General features: G+C 41.7%; 1 long non-coding RNA gene across 1 annotated transcript; it reads right to left on the reverse strand.

The window, feature by feature from the left end:
- Positions 1–6,789: 6,789 nt before the first annotated feature.
- On the reverse strand, positions 6,790–18,266 carry LOC122908958. The gene is made up of 7 exons (XR_006385047.1): positions 18,227–18,266; positions 17,411–17,523; positions 16,421–17,131; positions 9,669–9,729; positions 9,381–9,561; positions 9,165–9,260; positions 6,790–8,115 (listed from the first exon to the last, which is right to left on the reverse strand). It is a non-coding gene; the product is annotated as an uncharacterized LOC122908958 (long non-coding RNA).
- Between the last annotated feature and the right edge of the window lie 6,249 nt (positions 18,267–24,515).

The raw sequence follows: 24,515 nt of genomic DNA on the forward strand, positions 1-24,515 counted from the left end.
CTGACTGATCTCACTTAGCATACTCTCTAGTTCTATCCAAGTCATTGCAAATGGCAAGATTCCATTCTTTTGGATGGCTGAGTAATATTCCAGTGTGTGTGTGCATGTGTGTGCGTGTACCACAACCTCCTTATCTATCCATCTGTTGATAGACATCTGGTGTCTTTTCTGTATTTTAGCAATTGTGGACATTGCTATCCCCTATAAACCTCGTGGGGCATGTGCTCCTTCAAATCACTATGTTTGTATCCTTTGACTAAATACCTAGTAGTGCAACTGCTGTTGTAGTGTGGATCTATTTTCAACTCTGAGGAGCCTCCATCCTGTTTACTGGAGTGCCTGCACTGGCTTGCATTCCCACCAACAGTGTAAGGAGGGTTCCCCTTTCTCCGCATCCTCACCAATGTCTGTTGTTTAGTGAGTTGTTAATTTTAGCCGTTCTGACAATCCGAGCCCATTATGACCTCCTCCTCAAAGCTGGAAGACTTTTTGGATTAGAATCTCTATCATTAACTTTACTGTTTGATACCTGCTTAAAAAATTATCTCCCTGACTTACCATATATAATTATCACCAAAATAAAATGCTATAATTTTCTCATCGATTAAAGTAAGGTCTCCGAATTGCCTTATAAGCTCAGCTTTTCATGTTTTGAAAATTGGTGGTATCAAAATATTCCAGGCCATAGGCACAACTGTTATGGGGTCTTGGATGCCCACCCCACACCATTCTCAGATGTTTCCCAGCCTTGACTCTATGTAAACTAAAGATAGCAATGCATTGCAAGACTCCTTGGAAATGTCCCAACCTATAATTAGGACATCACCTTGTACTTGGGAAGCTTTCATATGACCCTTCCTATCTAAGAGTGACTTGTGGGGAATAGGTAGCATAGGAAAGTGGCATCATTCATACCACTGGGACCTGCCTCATCTGAGCAAATTCGTTGTGACATTCCCAGGTGCCAAATTCACCTAGAGACTACAATGGCTTTAAGGTCCAAAGCCTCTAAGAAAAATAAATTGTTTCCCTACGCATATCCTCTGTGCTAGGACGTTCTGCTGGTCCTGGACATTAATGTATGGGTGTCCTCTCTCCCTTTTGAATCTACTAGCACACTGAGTAGCCAGGGGAAATGCAGGGTGTTCAGCATATTGGCTATTTCACTCTTCCTGCACACCTGTCTTTACCTTGGAGTTGTGACTAACACTTATTACTGCACAGCTTACAAGAGTTGAATTGAATGAAGGTGAGAATAGGAAATATTAGCTAAAATGGAATGTGAGATTATCTTTAAATTCCAGTGATGTGTGCTTTTCCTCTCCTGTTTGCTTTGGTTTTGGTTTTTACTCTGTTTGATTACTACTGATGCAAAATTGTGTACAACTGGTAAGAAGAGAAAAAAACTTAACCACTAAGATACTCATAATATTGCCACGAAGACAACACCAAAACCTTATTTCAGTTTTGAAATAACAAACAGATCTCTTGTCTTCCCTGGTCATGGTCTCTCTGCTGTGAATGCCACCATTCTCTGCTGTTAGCACATCATCTTGTTCTGGGGTAAAGCTTCGATGACGCTTGTGCTCATCCCCAATGCCCTTTCACCTCTTGCCCTTATCATGCACTTCACCAGCCCCCAGAAATATGTAACCTAGAAGCCATTGAATTTCTATTTCCTAATTTCCCTGCAGTCAAAAATAAGCCAAAGCCATTGCCCAAAGATAACGATCTGAAACTGAGTCCTATGCCCTCTGCTAGGGATAGATTCAGGGCGTTCTAAACAACCCAAATGGTTCCATGCAGTATCAGTGCATAAAAATTGCATAACCAAAGCTTAAAGAAATATGAGTAGTAGGGAATTTGGGTAAATTGGAAGGGGAGGTGAACCATGAGAGACTATGGACTCTGAAAAACAGTCTGAGGGGTTTGAAGTGGCGGGGGGGGGGTGGGAGGTTGGGGTACCAGGTGGTGGGTATTATAGAGGGCACAGCTTGCATGGAGCACTGGGTGTGGTGAAAAAATAATGAATACTGTTTTTCTGAAAATAAATAAATTGGGAAAAAAAAAAAAAAAAAAAAAAGAAATATGAGGGGCCTCTTGGTATTAAAACACACACACACACACAAACAAAAATAAAAAACCTGTCCCCTGGTTTTAAAAACACCAAAGGACTCCCATACAGCTGAGTTTAATAAAACACTTTTCAACATATGCTTCATAAGAGACATTTCCAGTGTGTGTCTCATGCTATAATGCTCAACAGCTGCAACTGTAGCCCTCAATAGGTTCCATGTGGGGCTGTGGTTATAATCGGCTCTTTCTGTGAAAGGCTCTCTTAGACTTCTTCTGTAATTAGGATTAAAATGTGCTGAGGGCACACAGGAGATGCGAAAGAGGCCTTTTATTTCAGTCATTATCATTTCTCCCAGGCAAGATCACCTTTCAGAAAAAAGCCCTGTAGAGTCTGCTCCAGCCTTCACCAAAAGAGGTCCAGCCTGTTAAACTAAATAACTAAATTCCTTCCTTTTCTTCTTCTGTTTTTTTTTTTATCTGAAAATGACTTTGAGGCAGCAAATTTTAGCAGAGTAACAATTGTTGATTGCTCCTCAAAACGATGCTGCTAGGACAATAGGGAGTTGGGGAATTTTAAGAAAATTAACAAATGTGAGCCTCATTGAAAAGGACAGACAGAGGAAGCTTAGAAAGAAAACTGACAGGACATGAGGCTGGATCCCAGGATCCAGGGATCATGACCTGAGCTGAAGGCAAACGCTTAACCGACCAAGCCACCTAGGCAGCCTAAAATAGTTTTTTTTTTAAAGAAGCACTTCTGGGGCGCCTGGGTGGCTCAGTGGGTTGAGCCGCTGCCTTCGGCTCAGGTCATGATCTCAGGGTCCTGGGATCGAGTCCCGCATCAGGCTCTCTGCTCAGCAGGGAGCCTGCTTCCTCCTATCTCTCTCTGCCTGCCTCTCTGCCTACTTGTGACCTCTCTCTGTCAAATAAAAAAAAAAAATCTTTAAAAAAAAAAAAGAAGCACGTCTGAGGAATTTTCTTCAAAAGACGGACTTTGAGGAACTAAAAAAAAAAGTACTTCCACTCATTTGTGGAGCATAACCAATAGCAAGGAGGACAAGGGGCGTTAGAGAGGAGTAGGGAATTTGGGTAAATTGGAAGGGGAGGTGAACCATGAGAGACTATGGACTCTGAAAAACAGTCTGAGGGGTTTGAAGTGGCAGGGGGGTGGGAGGTTGGGGTACCAGGTGGTGGGTATTATAGAGGGCACAGCTTGCATGGAGCACTGGGTGTGGTGAAAAAATAATGAATACTGTTTTTCTGAAAATAAATAAATTGGGAAAAAAAAAAAAGAACTTCCAATGCAATAAGAATGTCAGGAAGAAAGATTAGAAGGAAAGCAAATTGTTAAGAAATTTTTGAAGGAAAATTTGACAATATTTTAAAAAGTAAAATTTTACCTACCTTCTTATTGAAGGAACGTGACTGCTGACTGAACTATGAGCTGGGCCCAAGCAGGTGGAGGCCCCTCACCATCTCCTATGTCCTTGCAGTGTACATTGTGCCCACCGTTTCCATTGTACAAGCCAGATTCAAGGATGCAAACTCAAGAGAGCAATGTGGTGTTGAGACCATCTGGACTAAGATAAATGGCTGAACCTAGGTAAGGTCTTTATATAAAGTTTTAAGATCTGGCAGGTGGGTGTAGAGATCTACTTATCTTATGGCACCCAAGATGAGCCCCATATGTAAGTTCCCTTGCTTATTGAAACTGCCAGCTACCAGTCTGGTTTCTTCAGTCTCTCTTTGCCCTCCATGTGCTGGGCCAGTTTCAGATTTCATTTGGGAAATTCACACATTTACAAACCAACATTCTTTGACCCAGCAATTCCACAGCTAGGAATTATTTGCCTTTAATTTGAAGTGTAATACTAAAATTTACATAGCTGATATTTAAATCTTTTATGTTTATAACTTAATGCATTATTAGCATTTTAATAAATAACATTCATGTTCATTTAAATGGATTCAAAACACCTAGACTGTCAATTTCTTAATACAATGTCCATATTTTCTTGAAAATAATATGAAAAAGGAAAAAAATTACCTCATAATCTTTCTCCACCTGATCCAGTTCTCATTGTCAGGTACTTTCCATTTCTTCCCTGCTAAGGACTCTGCTTTGTTATCAAGGCAAGGAAAGACAGCATGATAGTGGCTCAAATATTAGGTGATTTGAGTTAGCACCTGACACTGCCTCTTACTACCTGTGCATTTGGGGCAGTTGTTCTAGCCAAAGTTGACCAACTTTGGTTTCCTTATCTGGCCACTGGGGAATAATTATCAACTCTATGTGCTAGGACAGGTACAAGGATTACATGAGATACCATCCTGATCACTTAGCACAGAACCTGCCTTAGATTGGACACCTAATGAAGGGTAGTTCTTATATAAAATATGTGTAAGTAAATATTATGCATTTTATATGTTGCTGACATTGATGCCTTAAATGTGGCATACTAAAATACCATTGCTTATATAATTCTGACACTTCGGTCCATCACAAATAAAAATTGCAGTCTCATTTCTCTAATGAATAGTAATATGGAAAATAGCCCAGAACAGTGAAATTTTGAAAAAAAAAAATGTTAAGTTCCTACAAGATAGAATTCATTAAATAAACTATTATATCTATATATGCAATCAACACTATGCACCTATTAAAATTATGTTATAGGGGTGCCTGGGTGGCTCAGTGGGTTGGGACGCTGCCTTCGGCCTGGGTCATGATCTCAGGGTCCTGGGATCAGGCCCCACATCGGGCTCTCTGCTCAGCGGGGAGCCTGCTTTCTCCTCTCTCTCTGCCTGCCTCTCTGCCTGCTTGTGATCTCTCTCTCTCTCTCTCTGTCAAATAAATAAATAAAATCTTAAAAAAAAGAACTACTATATTGGGCTTAAACAACTCTCCACAAAAATATATGCTTTATAAGTTGCTCATAATTATGATTAGGTGTATGACCCAAGTTTAGCATTTTCTTATACTTGAAGTAAGTGGACTTCAGAGGTGACAGTTTTTGTTTTAAATATTTTATTTATTTATTTGGCAGACAGAGATCACAAGCAGGCAGAGAGGCAGGCAGACAGAGGAGGAAGCAGGCTCCCCGCTGAGCAGAGAGCCCGATGCGGGGCTCGATCCCAGGACCCTGGGATCATGCCCGAGCAGAAGGCAGAGGCCTTAACCCACTGAGCCACCCAGGCGCGCAGAGGTGACAGTTTTATGTAGTATCATTTTATCTCTGCTTTCAATGTATATTAAAGTACCCTTCATGACTTTTTTCATACCTTTTTCACACGAGGAGAAATAGGAGGTGGAGGAGGGCAGCCCAGCCCACCTCCTCAAAGCCATCCAAGGGCCAGCCATCTGTCCTACCATCTTGCCTGACACCTTAGTCACTTTATTTGAGTACATACTAGCACAGACACCAGCTATCATCATCTTCTATGCCTTTCTGACCAATTATACCCTAAAACAAAACTTGGCAAAAACAAAACCAAGAGAAGATAAAACTGTGAAGCTGATAAAGGCTTCCTTGGTTGCCTTTTCCCACTTTGCATTTCAGTGGGAAATTCTGCATTTCCTGCATTTCCTCCTTCCATCCGGGTCACGGACACCCTGCCAACCCACTCTGCCCTCATGTTATTGCCAACAGCTGAAGGTGGCCACTGGGGGATCCCATCTGGACTGTCCTTCCTGAAGGAGAGGTACTAGGAATAAACTTCCGAGCTATATGGATAAGAAAGTTTATCTCTTCTCACATATGCAATCAAATAGTATACATTATATTTCATTTGTATCTCTTAGAACCCTGATATCTTCTTGTTTCTCTGACAAAAACAGTAATACAATTAATTGGACAAATGCATTAATATTACATTTCTTGGAAAATAGCATCTTTTATTTTTCTCACTTAACTTACACATTAAGTAGTTACTGTGACACAGCTCCATGCTACAAAAAGGAATAATATGTGTTTTCTGCATTTAAGAAGCTATCATTCTAGCTAGGAGGAAGGGTACCTACCTAAACACTATTTACACACAAAAAAAACAAAACACAGTGTCATTAAGTACAATGATAGAAATGTGCAAAAACTCTTATGGAGAAATTGGACAGAAAAAAGAATTGAGAACAAGAATGGACAAGAACATCTGGAAGTGAAGCTAAAAATAATGGCTGAAGGCCAGTGATGAAAAACTCCGTGTTGTCCTAACAAATTAGGGCCTTCTTTCTGACTGTAAGGGAAAATCTGAAAATTACTTTCTGAATATAACCTGACCCAGTGAAGCAACTGGAAGGCTTCAGGTACTCCCCCATGGATGATATGCTTTAGGTCCTGTAAGTCTTTCAGAGTTACCACTGCATAGCATAGCCTTGACCCTCCACTATACTGACACTGTATTTGGGAAGTAGTTTGTAAGGTATCATTTTAAAACATCCTCCTGTATATGTAACCCTGTCTTCTCAGAAGATTTTGGAAAAAAAAAAGATATACTTCTGATAGAATGAAGTACAATGTTATCTAAATGAAAAGGTTTAGGAGAAAAATATTCTTACTTGTTTGGAAACAGCGAAATCCATCAAAGAGAGCACTAAAAGAAAGTATATGACTTAAATTTAATTGACAACAGATTATCGACAGAAGTCAGATGAAATAGAGCAAAAGTGCATGGAATAAAAAGTATATGATAAAAACTATGGTTTAGAAATCAGCAATGAGTCTTTTGTTTCTTTAATATAATGCTTGGAAAACCAGAATGTAAATATGACAAAACATGGCATTTAACATTATCCATCTCCTTGTGAATTTTTAAAACCACAACACATGATTTTGACAACCACAGCTATGTACTATGGGAAAGTCGAAGCCAAAAAACACAGGAATTGGAGCCAGTGAGTGAAAGGAGGGAGCATGGGATTGATGTATGGTAAGCTTACAAAGAAAAAAAATCAGAACTTTCCAAAAGCACAGAACTTAAGTCAGTCCCATAGGTACATAAAGAAACTCTTAACTAAAATAGATATGTTATTCAGTGTTCTGAAATCATAATTGGCCTTCTAGCATTATTTTGCATGGAATTAGTCTCCTCTATTAATCCAGAAATACCAGCCCAAACCAGTGCATCTCCCTGTACCCCTAAAATTTGATAAAGATCATTACTTTCTTTAGTATACATGAATTTCTCATTTCTGCTGAATGATTTCTTAAACTACATCCTAAAGAGGATTACAGGCATTGGCACAGAGGAATGCTAATGAGGAGCTACAGGCATTTCCCAATTTAAAACTTTATTGCATTCCAAAAATGTATCAGAAAGTTTGACTAATTGGAACTCAGAATGTATCTTCTTGGGAAAATAAATGGTGGATAATTTCCTGAACTGACCCAAGCCAGGCCATGAAATACCTAAGCCATCATTTCCAACAGCACAACCTAAATTCTGGGTCCAGACAACAGGATCTTTTGGGAAGAGGCAATACAGTGAGGTTTGCTCCTCTTTTACTCAGCATTACTGTTATTATACCCTAAATAGGTTAAAAGTGTCTTGGCTATTCTCTCTCCTCCCCCTTTAATACCACTTCAGCCCTCCTATCCCTGCTAGTGAAATGCTCCAAGCTCCAAAGGTATCTCCCCTACCTCTGCCCCAACCCTATCCCACAGTCTTCATGTCAAGAGTTCAGCAGAATGGGAGACAGTGATAGAAAGACACATTTGTCACCCTTGAGATCTGCCGCTTACAAGCTTCCTCACTGGCCAGAATTACATTGTTAGCAGCCATTCCTCTAATTGCTTGTTCTGGCTTCTGGGAGCTCAAATTGTCATTAAGAAAAAAAAATCAATAACTTTTCAGATGTTACAGAGACAGAACCATGAACAGTTTATTGGGGAGATAACAGGAGAGACAAAGCACAGGGGACAGGATGGGCAGGGAAAGCATTCAGACCACCAGGCAGAAACATTCATATCTTGACTAGATATAAACTCATTGGAGCCTGGTTGTTGGAGATCAAGGAAGTCTTCAGATTACAAAATGATTACCCTGTAAGGCAAGAGGATTTGGGTTAGTACAATGGGACCTTGTGTTTTCCTAAATGCTCTCTGCCTCCCATAGTGTATCTGAGGCCTTGGATGAACACTTGGGTGTGTGGCCACATCTGTGAGTCTATATGTGATAGACAATAATTGTCTTCACATCTCACATAGAAATATCTGATTGTACCTGTTCTCTTAACTATATTTTACTTCATTGTGGCTAGGACCTGACATTTAATAGGAAAAAGGAAGCTCTTTGCCTTGTCTTTGAAATGAGAATTGCCACTACCAGGGCTGAGGTATCACACTCTTAGTGTATTTTGTGGACTTAAATAAACATTTTTTGATGCTCATTGGCATGGAGCTATTTTCATTTAAACAGTGAGAATGGTGAATGGTCAAAGCCCAGATTCTTTGCCAATTATTATTATTTTTTTCTTTTTGAGAAGAGACAGAGAAAACACAAACTTGTGAGCAAAGAGGGATGGGGGAGAAGGTGAGGGAGAGAGACAATCCCAGATAGGCTCCACACTCAGCACCCAGCCCAACTTGGGGCTCAATCTCAAAAGCTCGAGATCATGACATGAGCAGGAATCAAGATTCTGCTGCTTAACCGACTGAGTCGCCCAGAAGCCCCTGCAGGTTCTTTATGTACTTCAACTCCTAATGCTCTAGTGACCTCAGAATCTAATATGTTCTCTCTATGACAGATTAAAATAAAAACTGAGGCCCTGAGAAGGCCTTTTTTTTTCCCCAAGACTTGACCACTGAGTCAAGGTGGGAAGGGCGCTCACCTCCCACCTTCTCAGGCTCAGCTTTTTCAAAGGGGGTAGCAGGGGGGAAGGTGTGGTGCGGCATGAGCTCCACCTGTCACGGGGGCAAGTGTCCTGCTGCCTGGGGGCATATAAGGAAAGCACTCTCCTGTCACCCCTTCAAAGAACCTGCAGGCTTGTGATTCTCTCCAGGACACACAGCAATCACCCACAGGAACAGGAAGGACACCGTGTGGTTTCACAGCAGAAATCAGGCTGCTGCATTTCACATCATGCTCCCTACCTTGCCACACAGGCTTCTGCAACTCGGGCCTTCCCGGCATCGGTTCCCGCCTCATGGATCCCACGGGCAGCATCTCCCCTTTCATCACGCACAGTCCTGAACACAGAAAAAGAATGGACATCTCTAAGAATTACAACACCACGTCCTCTCCTAGGCAGTAAACAGCATAGCCGTCACCTCTCCAAACACCCGTAAAAACGCACGTCAAACTCTCACATTTGTATTTCAGGTAGGCGTTCTCCCTGCTCTGCTGCATCATCCTTGTTTCCCAATACCAAGCCTGCATCTGTGGCAGAAAAACACACCCACGTTCATTTGTGCCCGACTGTGCCCCAAAGATGAGGAAAAGGAAAACACTTACCCAGTTAGTCAGAGCATTCCTTTCCTGAACTGCGATCTGAAAAAGCCAACACACCAGAAACCCATGTTCAGGGCTCTAAGGGCCACTACCATCACCTGCAGGGGGCGCCAAGGGGTCAGTGTGTTGGACACAACTCAGGTTACCTTGTGGTTGAAGGTGAGGTCAGACTCCTGCAACTGATTTCGCATTTCTTCCACTTCTTGTCTGTGAGGGACAATTGTTTTCATCAGACAAAACCCAACACTGGGTGTGATTTTCAATCATCTGCCAATGTGGCCATTCTCCTCTTATCTGTCCCCTCATACAACTGATCCTGACACAGAAAACACTTTCACCTGACTATAATTGGACTGTAGGATCAAAGCTATTCTTACAGCCTTTCCTTAATCACTTTTCCTTGCCGGCAGGATCAAAACTGACATAGCTTCCTTACCCGTTTTCAATTTTTCCCTCAGTTATCACATGACAAATGTCTTTTGTCATGAAGCTCTATTCTCCTTTAACATCTATCCTTGCTATGGTTCCCAGGTTTGCAAAGACCAGCGCCATTAGAGCCACTACTGGGTTGATGGGTAGGATTCATCCTAGGACAAACAGTTTTCCTCAAGACACCACCCCAAGGACACTGGTATGGAGCCAGTTTCCACAACACTGGGGATCCTGACATGTTTAGTAACGTAATTGTTTTGTGCCTTATCTTTCCGTGTCTGTTAATTCGCTCTGGATACATCCTCTGAATTTTGGTGTATATTACTTGAGTCCTCAAAATGTAAAAAGATTAACAATCCAAAGGGAGGGAGGAATCAAGATGGCGGAGAAGTAGCAGGCTGAGATGACATCAGGTAGCAGGAGATGAGCTAGATAGCTTATCAAACCATTCTGAACACCTACAAATCTAACAGGAGATTGAAGAGAAGAAGAGCATCAATTCTAGAAACTGAAAATCGACTACTTTCTGAAAGGTAGGACCCACGGAGAAGTGAATCCAAAGCGACGGGAAGATAGACCCCGGGGGGAGGGTCTGGCTCCTGACAAGCAACGGAGCACAAAATCAGGACTTTTAAAAGCGATGTCCACTGAGGGACATCGCTCCAGAGGCTAAACTGGGTTAAAGTCCATGCGGGGATGGTGTGGTCCGAGGTCCTGCAGGGTCACAGAAGGACCAGGGGTGTCTGAGTGTCACAGAACTCACAGGTATTAGAGCGGGGAAGCCGGCAACAGAGAGCCAAGGAATGACCTCTCAACTCAGGGTTACCCTGAACTGTAATCCATGGCACAGGCCACTGCTCTGTGAGTGGGGTCCCTACAAGAACTGGGGAGATCCCCCCAGAAGAGCTCAGGGATCTAAGGGTTTCGGAGACTCCAGGTAGAACTGTGTGCCAGAGACAGAGACGCTTGGTCACAGCCTGGTGAGGTCTGAGCGCAGCCAGAGGCCAGGGAGAGGGAAATGGTTGAGCAATTTTCTCTGAGGGCGCACTGAAGAGTGGGGGCCCTGAGCTCTTGGCTCCTCCAGGCCAGAGACTGGGAGGCCGCCACTTTCATTACTGACCTCTGAAACTCTATGGAAAGTGTTCAAGGAACAAAAGCTCCTGAAAGCGAACCCCAGCGGATTACTTAGCCTGGCCTCTGGAAAGGGTGGTGCAATTCCTCCTGGGGCAAAGACACCTGAGAATCACTACAACAGGCCCCTCCCTGAGAAGATCAACAAGAAATCCAGCCAAGACCAAGTTCACTTACCAAGGAGAACAGCAGAATACCAGAGAAGAGAGCAAACCATGGAATTCATGGCTTTCTCCTCATGATACTTTAGTCTTGCAAAGTTAATTTTTTTATTTTATTTTTTTTACCTTCTGCTAATTTTTTTAACTTTTACCCTTTCTTCTTTTAACGTTTTTTAACTAGTTTAACTTAACAATACTTTTCATTAAAAAAATATTTTTCGAACCTTCATTATTATTGTCATATGTTATCCTTCATTGTATCTAACTTCAGTTTTTGTATACACATAGGGTTTTTTCTTCTAAAAAAATTTGGGGTACAACTTCTTCTAATAGATGAAACTATACCCTAAATCTACCACAGGGCTTGTTCTACTCTCCAACCTGAGCAAATCTTCTCCAATTTCTTTTTCTTTATTCTCCCAACCAACTTACCTATCAACTCCTTTTTTAGAAATTAAAAAAAATTTTTTTCATCTTAATAGTCATATTCCGTCCCTTCATTGCGTTTACTCTTATATATGTTTTCTATTCTTTAAAATTTTGGGAGGTAATTTCTTCTAAGAGACAAGAATACACCCAACATTAAGTGAGTGACCCTGTTCTAGTCACCAGTCTAATATGTATATATATATTTCTTCTTAATATTATTTCATTATTTGTTTTCTTTCTAAATTTTTTCCCTGAACTTCCTTTTACCCCCTTTCTCCCCCACCATGATTTGGGGTCTCTTCTGATTTGGCTCAAGCACATTTTCCTGGGGTCTTTGCCACCCTTTTAGTATTTTATTTGCTCCTTCATATATTCTTATCTGGACAAAATGACAAGGCCGAAAAACTCACCACAAAAAAAAAGAACAAGAGGTAGTACCGAAGGCTAGGGACCCAATCAATATGGACACTGGTAATATGTCAGATCTAGAGTTCAGAATGACGATTCTCAAGGTTCTAGCCACGCTCCAAAAAGGCATGGAAGATATTAAAGAAACCCTATCTGGAGATATAAAAGCCCTTTCTGGAGAAATAAAAAAAACTACAGTTTAACCAAGCTGAAATCAAAAAAACTATTAAAGAGATGCAATCAAAGATGGAGGCTCTTACTGCTAGGATAAATGAGACAGAAGAAAGAATTAGTGATATAGAAGACCAACTGACAGAGAATAAAGAAGCTGAGCAAAAGAGAGACAAACAACTACAGGACCACTTGGGGAGAATCCCAGAGATAAGTGATACCATAAGACAAAACAACATTAGAATAATTGGGAATCCAGAAGGAGAAGAAAGAGAGAGCGGAGCAGAAGGTGTATTGGAGAGAATTATTGGAGAGAATTTCTCTAATATGGCAAAGGGAGCAAGCATCAAAATCCAGGAGGTGTAGAGAACCCCCGTCAAAATCAATAAGAATTGGTCCACACCCCGTCATCTAATAGTAAAATTTACAAGTCTTAGCGACAAAGAGAAAATCCTGACAGCACCCCGGGACAAGAAGTCTGTAACATACAATGGTAAAAATATTAGATTGGCAGCAGACTTATCCACAGAAACCTGGAAGGCCAGCAAGGACTGGCAAGATATATTCAGAGCAATAAACGAGAAAAATATGCAGCCAAGAATACTATATCCAGCTAGGATATCATTGAAAATAGAAAGAGAGTTAAGAAGCTTCCAGGACAAACAAAAACTGAAAGAATTTGCAAACACCAAACCACCTCTACAAGAAATATTGAAAGCGGTCCTCTAAGCAAAGAGAGAGCCTAAAAGTTGTAAATCAGAAAGGAACAGAGACAACATACAGTAACAGTCATCTTACAGGCAATACAAGGGCACTAAATTCATATCTCTCCATAGTTCCCCTGAATGTAAATGGGTTAAATGCCCCAATTAAAAGACACAGGGTATCAAAATGGATATAAACACAAAACCCAACAATATGCTGCCTAAAAGAAACTCATTTTAGACCCAAAGACACCTCCAGATTTAAAGTGAGGGTGTGGAAAACAATCTACCTTGCTAATGAACATCAGAAGAAAGGTGGGGTGGCAATCCTTCTATCAGATCAATTAGATTTTATGCCAAAGACTATAATAAAAGAGATGAGGAAGGACACTATAGCATACTCCAGGGTCTTTCCAACAAGAAGATCTAACAATTTTAAATATCTATGCCCCTAACATGGGAGCAGCCAACTATATAAACCAATTAATAACAAAATCAAAGAAACACATTGACAATAATACAAGAAGAGTAGGGAGCTTTAACACTCTCCTCACTGAAATGGACAGATCATGCAAGAAACAAGGAAATAAAGGCCTGAAATGACACAGGACCAGAAGGACATCACAGATATATCCAGAACATTCCATCCCAAAGCAACAATACATATTCTTCTCTAATACACATGGAGCATTCTCCAGAATAGACCACATCCTGGGTCACAAATCAGGTCCAGAATTTACCAAGTACCCACTCTGTACCAGAAGAAGACAGAGCTCCTGCCCTGCAGGTTTTTCATATTATTTTAAGAAGATAAGGGCTATTACATAAGTACATTATAAATTGCAATGACATGCAGGCGGCTAAGAGAGCACTGCCACCGGGTCCTCCAGTGCTAACCACCTCATTTCTGCACAAAATAGGTCAATACGTCAGTCATTTATTCATAAGTTTTCATTTTCTTAGTCTTCACATTTTTGTATATAAACCAAAAATTTGTACTCAATGTACAAATAACAATAAAAAAGTAACTTTTTTTTAAGATTTTATTTATTTGACAGAGATAGAGCACAAGTAGGCAGAACATCAGGGAGCCCAATGCGGGGCTCAATCCCAGGACCCCGATATCATGACCGGAGTCGAACTAAGCCACCCAGGTGCCCTAAGTTAAATAACCTTTTATTTATTTATTTATACACTTTTTTTTCAGTGTTCCAAAATTCATTGTTGATGCACCACACCCAGTGCTCCATGCAATCTGTGCCCTCCTTAGTACCCAATACCAGGCTCTTTCTTCCCACCCCCTTCCATCCAATACCCTCAATTTGTTTCTCAGTCTCCTCCTGATTTCCCCCAACTCTCTTAACCTCTCCATCTCCCAATGTTCTCTGTGTGATTCCTAAATAACTCTTAAGTTCATATGATGAGCAAGAATGGGAGCCCTTTTCTAATCTCTCATTTTTCCGGCCAAAATGTGCATACAGTTAGACTTACAGCTGCTTCATTTCAACTGAAGCTGCTTTTCATAATCCCACAGCATTCCAAGTTTAAAGGATCTAACAGTCACTTGAATTTAAAGAAAACAAGAACTTGTTTCATCATTTGTCAAAATGACGTTTCTAAATCTACCATCATAATTGTTTTCTAGCCAAGTGGACACTTTCTAAAACAAAAATTTTTCAATAACTCGAGATTCGGTCATTACAAACAATGGAATTAAATTTATTATCCTAGGACAATGATTTAATATATATGAACACACCTGATACATGAGTTTTGAATGGAAAATGACTGCATTCTACTAAGCTCCTCCTCAGAAAACTTGGGAAGGGCTACAGCAGCTGCTTCCGATGGACTGAGACTAATGCTCATCTAGAAATAATGTGTATATCCGAACCACGGTCACTTTCTAATTCATCTTTCCCTTCCGTGTGACGCACCCTGCAACACTGCTCTGAGAAAGTACCCTATTTTCTAGTATTTCCATAATTTCATTATTTGTAAACTACTACAGAGAAAACCTCAAACTGGCAGAGACGGAAATCTTAGTGAGAATCCTTCTTCTAAGCTTTCAAAACAGAGTTTAAGAAATGAGTTTAGGGGGCAACTGGATGGCTCAGTCGGGTAAGTGTCCGACTCCTGATTTCAGCTCAGGTCATGCTCTCAGGGTCCTTGCCAAGCACGGAGTCTGCTTCTCTCTCTCTCTCTCAAATAAAATAAATCTTTAAAAAAAAAAAAAAAAGAGTGTAAGACTTCAGATTCGCTGTATCTGAATCAGAGTGGAAAGACCCAGAAAGAGCACAGCTGGCACAGCAGGGGACCAGCACCAAGGCATCAGCACCGAGGCCAGGCCCGCAAGGCCTCCTGGCCCAGCCCTGACTTCACGGGCCCAGGCTAGACTTGCCGGTCCTGTAGATAACTGGCAGTAAATCCTCCTGTAGGGAGGATTCCTGTAAGGAATAGCAGCCTGCAAACTTTCTTTCTTTTTTTTTTTTTTAAGTTCTGTCATCTTAACATCTGACAATTTAGGGTACACATAAAGGTTAGTCACTGGTCAACACCCTGACTCCTATGACCAAGTTAGGGTTTGGGTTAAAAAAAAAAACTGATGGGAAAGGAGTATCTCAATGGGTATTTCCCATCATGTAGAAAAGCTGCACAAACATGGTGAATGAGGCTTCTGGCCCTTTCTCAACTCTGCTGTTCTGAGCCACCATGCAACCCCCCGCCTTTTTGGAAGGCTCCTAGCAGCCTCTCCCTCTGCGCTCTGGCACCGCATTCTGGAGATGGCGGCGGGAGACCATCTCAGGATGTGGTAGGAGGGACCTTCCGGGTGGGAGGGCGGGTGAAGGCGAGGGGAAAGCAGGCAGTAAGCAGGTGGAGGGGAGGTAGTGCGGATGAATGAGTTTTTAAACTAATGTCTGAAGTCAGCAAAGTGAGAGCTGCTGATGTGTTTTATGGAACAGCAGTAACTGGCCTCTATACAACTATGACTCCTCACTATCTTCCAGGAAGTAGGATTCAAGAGAAAGAGAAAGGCTTGGGAAAAGAAGAAGTAACCCAGGTTTCTGGCCTTCAGTCCTCCTACAACTTGCTCCAGAACCCAGGCAGATTTTTCTTCTTCCACCTTTTCTCACTGTAAACACTTCCCAACATGGGAAGCTGAGAGAAGAACCCGGGGCACGCAGACGGGGAGAAGGCACCACCCCAACTACACCCCTCTGCACGCAGACTATTCTGGGTGAAGGCAATGAAGACCCAGCAGGCTCAGGGAAGGTATCCTGAGATCAGACAAGATCGGGCCTGTTCAGGGTGTTATGGCCTTAGCCTCAGGGCAAGCTTTTTTGCTTCTCTTTCAGAGTTTGAAAGAATTTAGATAGGGGGCCTACCTTCCTAGATAACTGCCAGAGATAACTTTTTATATCAGAAAGGTTTTTTTGCATGGTGAGGCAAACATTTATTTACCAAACATTTGCTCTTCTCCTCGTCCTGTGAGCGGTTTTCTTTCCCTCTGAAGCTCCAGGCCCCACCCCCCTTTCTCCTCAGCGCAGGATGGCACACCAGCTCCAACTGCCCAACTGCCTTTGGGTCTCTCAGGTCTTTGTGGAGCTCTGTACAAAATTAAACGTTTCCCCCCTGGTAATCTGTTTGATGTCAATTTAATTATGACTAGGGTAGCCAACGAACCTAGAAGAGAAGAAGGGAAAATGTCACCCCTCAACAACTGTCACGTGCCTCAGCAAGTTCACATCCCGGACACACACCCACAGATGCTCACAGGGCATCTCCCTCCCCGCCCCCAGCCACTCTAGTCCTGACACTCTGACCTCAAGGGCTTCAGCCTGTCCTCTTGTACACGTCTGTCTTCCCCTGCAGAACCATAAAGCCATAACCCACCTCAGAAAATTAGAAATGATTCTCTAATACTCCACTATCCAAAAACAAGGTCTCCTACAACTCGTGTCATGTACTCAACAATCATGTGCCGAAAAAATTCCTTTCTCTACAGTACCATCGGCCAAAGAAGCATCAAAGATACACAACCAGCAATGCAGTTAACAGTGGATTAGCAGGGCTGAGGTGCAGCATCTCTCCGACTCCAAGGAGCTTCAACGAGCTTGCAGGGACTTATGTGCTTAGCACCTGTTTATTATTTATATTTCCTCAAGAGATAAGCTAAAATAAACAAATCAAATCAACTTCTGAAGTAATTTTGCAGCTGACAACTCACACATTCCTGCCAAATTTCCCACCCTAAAGCCAGAGGATATATTACTAGTAATTTCCATCTTGTTATTTTAAACTTCATAAATCTCCTTTTAAAACTTCAATTGCTTTACATTTTCTCTTATGTAAATCAGTATTTGTAGCTTATTTTAAATCTTACTTTCCAATACATTTTTAAATAGGATGCTAATTACTTCTCTGGTTAAAAAACATAAACTGTACTCTTACCCATCCATAAGCAGTACTTCGCTCGTGTTCTTGAGTGACATCAGCTACATAGGCAAATATCAGAGAATGTGACAAAGAAGACTCCAGACACAGAAATCATCGCCAAGTACCACCTATAAAAAGATTATTTTAGTTACGAAGAGAAAGGTAGTGTGCATACATTTATAATCAGAACCAAAGTATCATGTAAAGATTATAAACCAAAACATAAATTTAAAAACAAATACATGTATATGTATATTTAAAGATACAAAGGACAACTAATAAAATGATAAGATGGGGAAGAAGTAGAATCACACTGAAAGACTCCGCATATAGACACATCCCCCCCAGCCATTGATTAACTAACTGCTTCTTGGCTTTTCTGTAATCGTTTGGCTTCGCCCTTCCCCTGTTAGACCCTTCCCCCAGTTAATTGTTTAACCGCTCTCTTGCCTTTCTGTAACCGCTTGGCTTTTAGGGGGTAATACTGGTCTCCTGTTTAAACAGGATACCTTATGTGCATAGTCACGTAGGCAAGGGTGGTCGCCTAGGTACGTGGGCCTAGTCACGTAGGCAGGATGTTTCTCTGCTGAGTAATAAGGTCCAACTCCCCCTCCTCACTCCCCCTCCCCGCCTTTTTCTTCGCACACGGGGGTCCTCCAAAGCCAATCCGCAAACACCGAGTATGCCTTTACATTCAAACCAGCCAATGAGAACCTTGTAACTATGCTTCTGCTTCTGTACGTATGCTTTCGCTTCCCCAAACCCTATAAAAAGGCCCTGAACAAAGGGCTGGCCCGCGAGTCCTCCTAAGACTTGATCGCCCGCAGGTACCTGTGACTACTCAATAAACCTCGTGCTGTTTGCATCTGATCTGTGGCCTCGGCTCGGTTTTTGGGTCCCGGGGTCTCCTCCTGAGGAGAGGTCCATTCCGGGGTGCTTAAAACCCGGGGGGATCTTTCAACACCAAGTCTGTAACTGCTTAAAGGGAGTCAGTACATGCAGCTGAAAAAAATTAAAGAGTAAGGGGATATGGTTTTAAAGGCAGCCAATAAAAGAGAAATAAAAACGTAAATTTTCCTGGCTTTATCTAAGAAAAAGAAACATACAGCAAATAACTTAAAAGAGCTACTACACAGGGACGCCTGGGTGGCTCTGCTGGTCAAGTGTCTGCCTTCAGCTCAGGTCATGATTTCCGGGTCCTGGGACTCAGCCTCATGTGGGGCCCCCTGCTCATCAGGGAGCAAAACTCTCTTTTCCTTCTGCCCTTCCCCCCGCTCTTGCACACACATGCGCATGCTTGCTCTCTCTCAGAATCTTAAAAATAAGTAAAAGAGCTACATAAAAGCAGAAATCATAACAATATTAATGCATTTAAGACTAAAATTTCATTCACAGGCACAGATGCTTTAAAAAAAATCTAGTTAAGATACGACCAAACAAAATTCCACAGAACAAAATGTAGGGTTTATCCTGAGACATAAGGATATTTCAGTATTAGAAAATCTAATAATTATTATTAGAAATATATTATTAGAAAATAATATAAGGGGATCAGGAAAAAAATGGCAGGGGAGTAGGGGACTCTATTTCAACCAGTCCCCTGAATTTAGCTGGGTATCTACCAAACCATTCTGAACACTCACAAATCAGCCTGAGATGTAAGAATATATATCTGGATCTCCACAAACAGAGTATCTCCAACAATCTCAAGGTATGAAGCGAGGAGCCATGATGCTGCGCAGATATTGGAAGATAAGCAGAAGGGAGAGGAAGCTGCCATGCGCTGGCGCTGGGAAGATGATATAACACAGGAGCACAAGAGCGCCCCATGCTGGGAACCAGGTACAGACTGGTGGACCTGTGGTGGCCAGGAAGAGACTTTAGTGCAGGCCCCAGACAGGATCCAGGAGCTACAGGTGTGCCTGTGGAACTGGGGGTGGCTTGTGGTTTTAGAAGCACAAAGGGCAGAGATATGCCTGGCCCTGGCTATCACCACTGGGAGTTTTGCTGTGGGGTGCAGACTGTGGAGGACTGGGGAGGCTGTGGGTTTTAGCAGTGCAGACAGAAATGGAGACAGTGTGGCCTGGAGAGCTCAGTGAAGAGCAGACTGCAATTTCTCTGTCTTGAGACAGAGGTTTGGATGTGGTCACTACTGCTCTGCCTCTTGGAAGAAACGTGGAAAGCCGCCTGGGAAAGCAGCCATGGAACAAAAGCCCCCCAAAACCAGTTTTCACTGAGCCCACACCCCGCACCTCAACAGGGAGCATGGCAACTCTGCCCAAGCAGGGTTGCCTGAGTAACAGCCACAGCAGGCCCATCCCTAGAAGACAGGCTGGAAGAAGAGGCTGACAACCCTAAGGTCCCTATAAAACAGGTGCATCTTGCTTGGGTCATGCTTAATACTTCGGACTCTGTACATTCCCTCAACCACCCCCCACAACGGAAGGACTAAGTGGAGGAACCCCCAACAAAGGAAAGAATCAGAGATTGTGGCCTCTGTCACAGACCTAATGGATATGGATATAACCAAGATGTCAGAAACTGACATCAGTGCAACAATTATGAAGTCGATATTTAGGTTTGAGAAAAATATTAGCAAAGACATAGAATCTCTAAGAGCAGAAATGAGATCTAATCAGGCCAAACACAAAAATAATATGAATGAAATGCAGTCTACACTGGATACTCTGACTGCCAGGGCAGAAGACGAGGCAGAAGAATGAACTATCTTTTGAAGCAGTGATCAAAAACCTCCCAAAAAACAAGAGTTCAGGGCCTGATGGATTCCCAGGAGAATTCTACCAAATATTTAAAGAAGAAATAATACTTGTTCTCCTGAAGCTGTTTCAAAAAAACAGAAACAGGAGGAAAACTTCCAAACTAATTCATGAGTCCAGCATTACCCTGACCCCCAAAACAGGCAAAAACCCCATCAAAAAGGAGAATTACAGACCAAGATGAACATGGATGCCAAAATACTCAACAAGATCCTAGGGGCGCCTGGGTGGCTCAGTGGGTTAAAGCCTCTGCTTTCAGCTCAGGTCATCCTGTTATGTGGAAAACCCAAAAGACTCCACGCCCCAATTACTAGAACTCATATAGCAATACAGTAATGTGGCAGGATACAAAATCAGGGCACAGAAATCAGTTGCTTTTCTATACACTAATAATATAACTGTAGATTCAGAAATTTAGAGAACCGATTCCATTTATAACAGCACTAAAACCCCTATGATACCTTGGAATAAACCTAACCAAAGAGGCAAAGGATCTATACTCAAGGAACTACAGAACACTTATGAAAGAAACTGAAGAAGACATAAAAAGATGGAAAAACATTCCATGCTCATGGACTGGAAGAATAAACATTGTTAAAATGTCTATGCTGCCCAAAGCAATCTTTCAACCCCTATCAAAATAACATTGGCATTTTTCAAAGAGCTAGAACAAACAATCCTAAAATTTGTATGGAACCAGAAAAGACCCCCAAATCACCAAGGAAATACTGAAAAAGATAAACAAGGTGGGGCATCAGGTTGCCTGATTTCAAGCTACATTACAAAGCTATGATCACTAACACAGCATGGTACTGGCACAAAAACAGACACACAGATCAATGGAACAGAATAGAGAGCCCAGATATAGACCCTCAACTCTATGGTCAACTAATCTTTGATAAAGCAGGAAAAATATCCCATGGAAAAAAGACAGTCTCTTCAATAAATGGTGCTGGGAAAATTAGACAGCTATCTACAGAAGAAGGAAACTGGACCATCCTCTTACACCGTACACAAAGATAAGTTCAAAATGAATGAGAGACCTCAATGTGAGACAGGAATCCATCAAAATCCTAGAGAATAACATAGGCAGTAACCTCTTCGACATTGGCCACAGCAGCTTCTTGCAAGATATGTCTCTGAAGGCATGGGAAACAGAAGTGAAGATGAACTTTTAGGACTTCATCAAGATAGAAGTCTTTTGCACAGCAAAGGAAAGAGTCAACAAAACAAAGAGGCAACCCAGGGACTGGGAGAAGATATTTGCAAATGATACTACAGATAAAGGGATGATATCCAAGATCTATAAAGAACTTTCCAAACACCAAAAAACCAAATTTTCAGGTCAAGAAATGGGCATAAGACATGAACAAACAGACACTTCTCCAAAGATGACATACAAATGGCTTACAGACACATTAAAAATATTCTATATCATGAGCCATCAGGGAAATTCAAGTCAAAACCACCATGAGATACCACCTTACACCAGTCAGAATGGCTAAAACTAAAAGGTAGGAAACAACAGACGTTGGTGTGGATGTGGAGAAAGGGGAAGCCTCCTACACTGTTGGTGGGAATGCAAGCTGGTGCAGCCACTTTGGAAAAACAGTAGAGGGGTGCCTGGGTGGCTCAGTGGGTTAAAGCCTCTGCTTTCAGCTCAGGTCATGATCCCAGAGTCCTGGGATCGAGCCCCGGGTTGGGCTCTTTGCTCAGCAGGGAGCCTGCTTTTCTTCCTTTCTCTCTGCCAGCCTCTCTGCCTACCTGTGACCTCTGTATGTTAAATAAATTTAAAAATATATTTTAATAAAAAATTAAAAAAAGAAAGAAAGAAAGAAAAACAGTAGAGGTTCCTAAAAAAGTTAAAAACAGAGCTGCCTATGACCTAGCCACTGCATTACTAAGTATTTACCCCAAATATACAGATGTAGTGGAAAAAAAAAAGGGGCACATACACCCAATGTTCACAGCAGCAATGTTACAACAGCCAAACTGTGGAAGGAGCTGAGATGCCCTTCAGCAGATGAATGGATAAAGAAGATGTGGTGTGTATATACAGTGGACTACCACACGGCCATCAGAAAGGGTGAACACCTACCTCTAAATCAACATGGATGGAACTGGAGGGGATTCTGCTGAGTGAAATAAGTCAAGCAGAGAAAAACAATTATCATACGGTTTCATTTATATGTGGAACATAAGGAATAGCATAGAGGACATTAGGAATAGGAAGGGGAAAATGAAGTGGGGGAAATCAGAGGGGGAGACAAGCCATGAGAGACTATGGACTCCGGGAAACTTAGGGTTTCATAGGGGAGTGGGATGGGGGATGGATTAGCCTCGTGATGGGTATTAAGGGCACGTATTGCAATGAGCACTGGGTGTTATACGCAAACAATGTATCATGGAACACTGCATCAAGGACTAATGACTAATGATGACCAACTTAGCATAATAAAAATTAAAAAAAAAGAAAATCTATTAATATAATTCTTCATAATAACAATATTTTTCAATGCACTGAACACTCAAATGATGAAACATTACAATATTTGCTTTATATACATGAGATGTTAAGTCCATTATCACTTTTACTTAGCATTATTCATTAATCAATATAAGCAAAAGCAACAGTATGAAAATGGGAAGGGAAGAGTCAAAATCAGTGGAAAATCTAACAAAAAATATTTTAAGATATTGAGAGGACATTTTAAAAAGCCCTCATTTATTGGAAAAGCATGGAAAAGCATGACTTGTTCTCGGAAAGACTCAATAATTATTTAATAAAAATTCATCATCTCGCAGAAAATAAAAGGACCCACTAAACCAACATATTTATAATGTAACAAATACTGATATAAAATTATCATATGATCAAATAAGGACATTTTCACATGATCCAAAAAAGAAATATTAATGCATTAACACACACACATGCGCGTACACACACACACACACACACACACACAACTTTTCATTTTAAGGTGTGTTCTTCACACCTGAGGACGAGCAGCTCAGCAACAGAAATTTTGGCCAAATACCATATTCTGGAACCAAGAAAAACAACTAAGGTACAGCTCAGGTGCAAATTCCAAACCATCTTTGGTATTTAGTTATATGTTAAGTATTCTCTCCCTATTTATCAAGAAAAAATAAGATCAAATTCACATTATGATTTAGAACAGTCTCTTGGTCTCACTACCGTGTACTCAAAAGTGACTCATGTCTATTGATGTAAACTTTTTTCATCGGTGCCCTAGAGAGCAGTGAGATGACAACACATTTGCAGTCAGCTGAGCCAAAGGGGTGACTACAGCGACTGTCAGCCCCTCCCAGGACCCAATCCTTTAACTGACCTGATGGCAACAACAGCTGCTCTTTGACTTTTTCTTTTTTAAAGATTTTTATTTATTTATTTGACAGAGAGAGATCACGAGTAGGCAGAGAGGCAGGCAGAGAGAGAGGTGGAAGCAGACTCCCTGTTGGGCAGAGAACCCGATGTGGGACTTGATCCCAGGACCATGGGATCATGACCCAAGCCGAAGGCAGAGGCTTTAACCCACGGAGCCACCCAGGTGCCTCCCTTAGTGACATCTTGATACATCTTAAAGCCCAAATCCACTTTCAGTATTACCAAAGAAATCAAATATAAATACAAGTATCAATTGCTTTGAAATGGTTAAGAAATGCTTTGTAGACATATCATTCACATGTGACCCAAAACAAAGCCACTCACCAAGGGATAATCCTCATCAGTGGAATTGGGAAGCAGGTGAAGAACATGGTGCCAAGGAGAAAGGGTTTCCTCCCCCACACATCAGACAGACTGCCTATGAGGGGGGCACTCAGAAAAGACAGCAGGGGGCACCTGGGTGGCTCAGTCGTTAAGCGTCTGCCTTTGGCTCGGGTCATGATCCTGGGGTCCTGGGATCGAGCCCCACACTGGGCTTCCTGCTCGGCGGGAAGCCTGCTTCTCCCTCTCCCACTGCTCCTGCTGTGTTCCCTCTCTTGCTGTGTCTCTGTCAAATAAATAAATACAATCTTTAAAAAAAAAAAAAGACAGCAGGCCCTTGATGGCAAAGCAGAAACAAAGGTCAAATTTATAATGTGGTCCCCCAATCACTTGTAATTCTTACTTTCTGAATGCTCCAATTTATTTCACTGGCCCCCAAACAGACAAATTTGGAACATTAAATATAAAGTGTCATTTAAAAACATTCTAATGAAATAAGTCAAGCAGAGAAAGACAATTATAATATGGTTTTAGACATATGTGGAACATAAGGAATAGCACGGAGGACCACTGGGGAAGGAAGGGAAAACTGAAGGGGGAGAAATCAGAA

This window comes from Neovison vison, chromosome 6, assembly GCF_020171115.1.
Source record: "Neovison vison isolate M4711 chromosome 6, ASM_NN_V1, whole genome shotgun sequence".
NCBI classification, from domain to species: Eukaryota; Metazoa; Chordata; class Mammalia; order Carnivora; family Mustelidae; genus Neogale; species Neogale vison.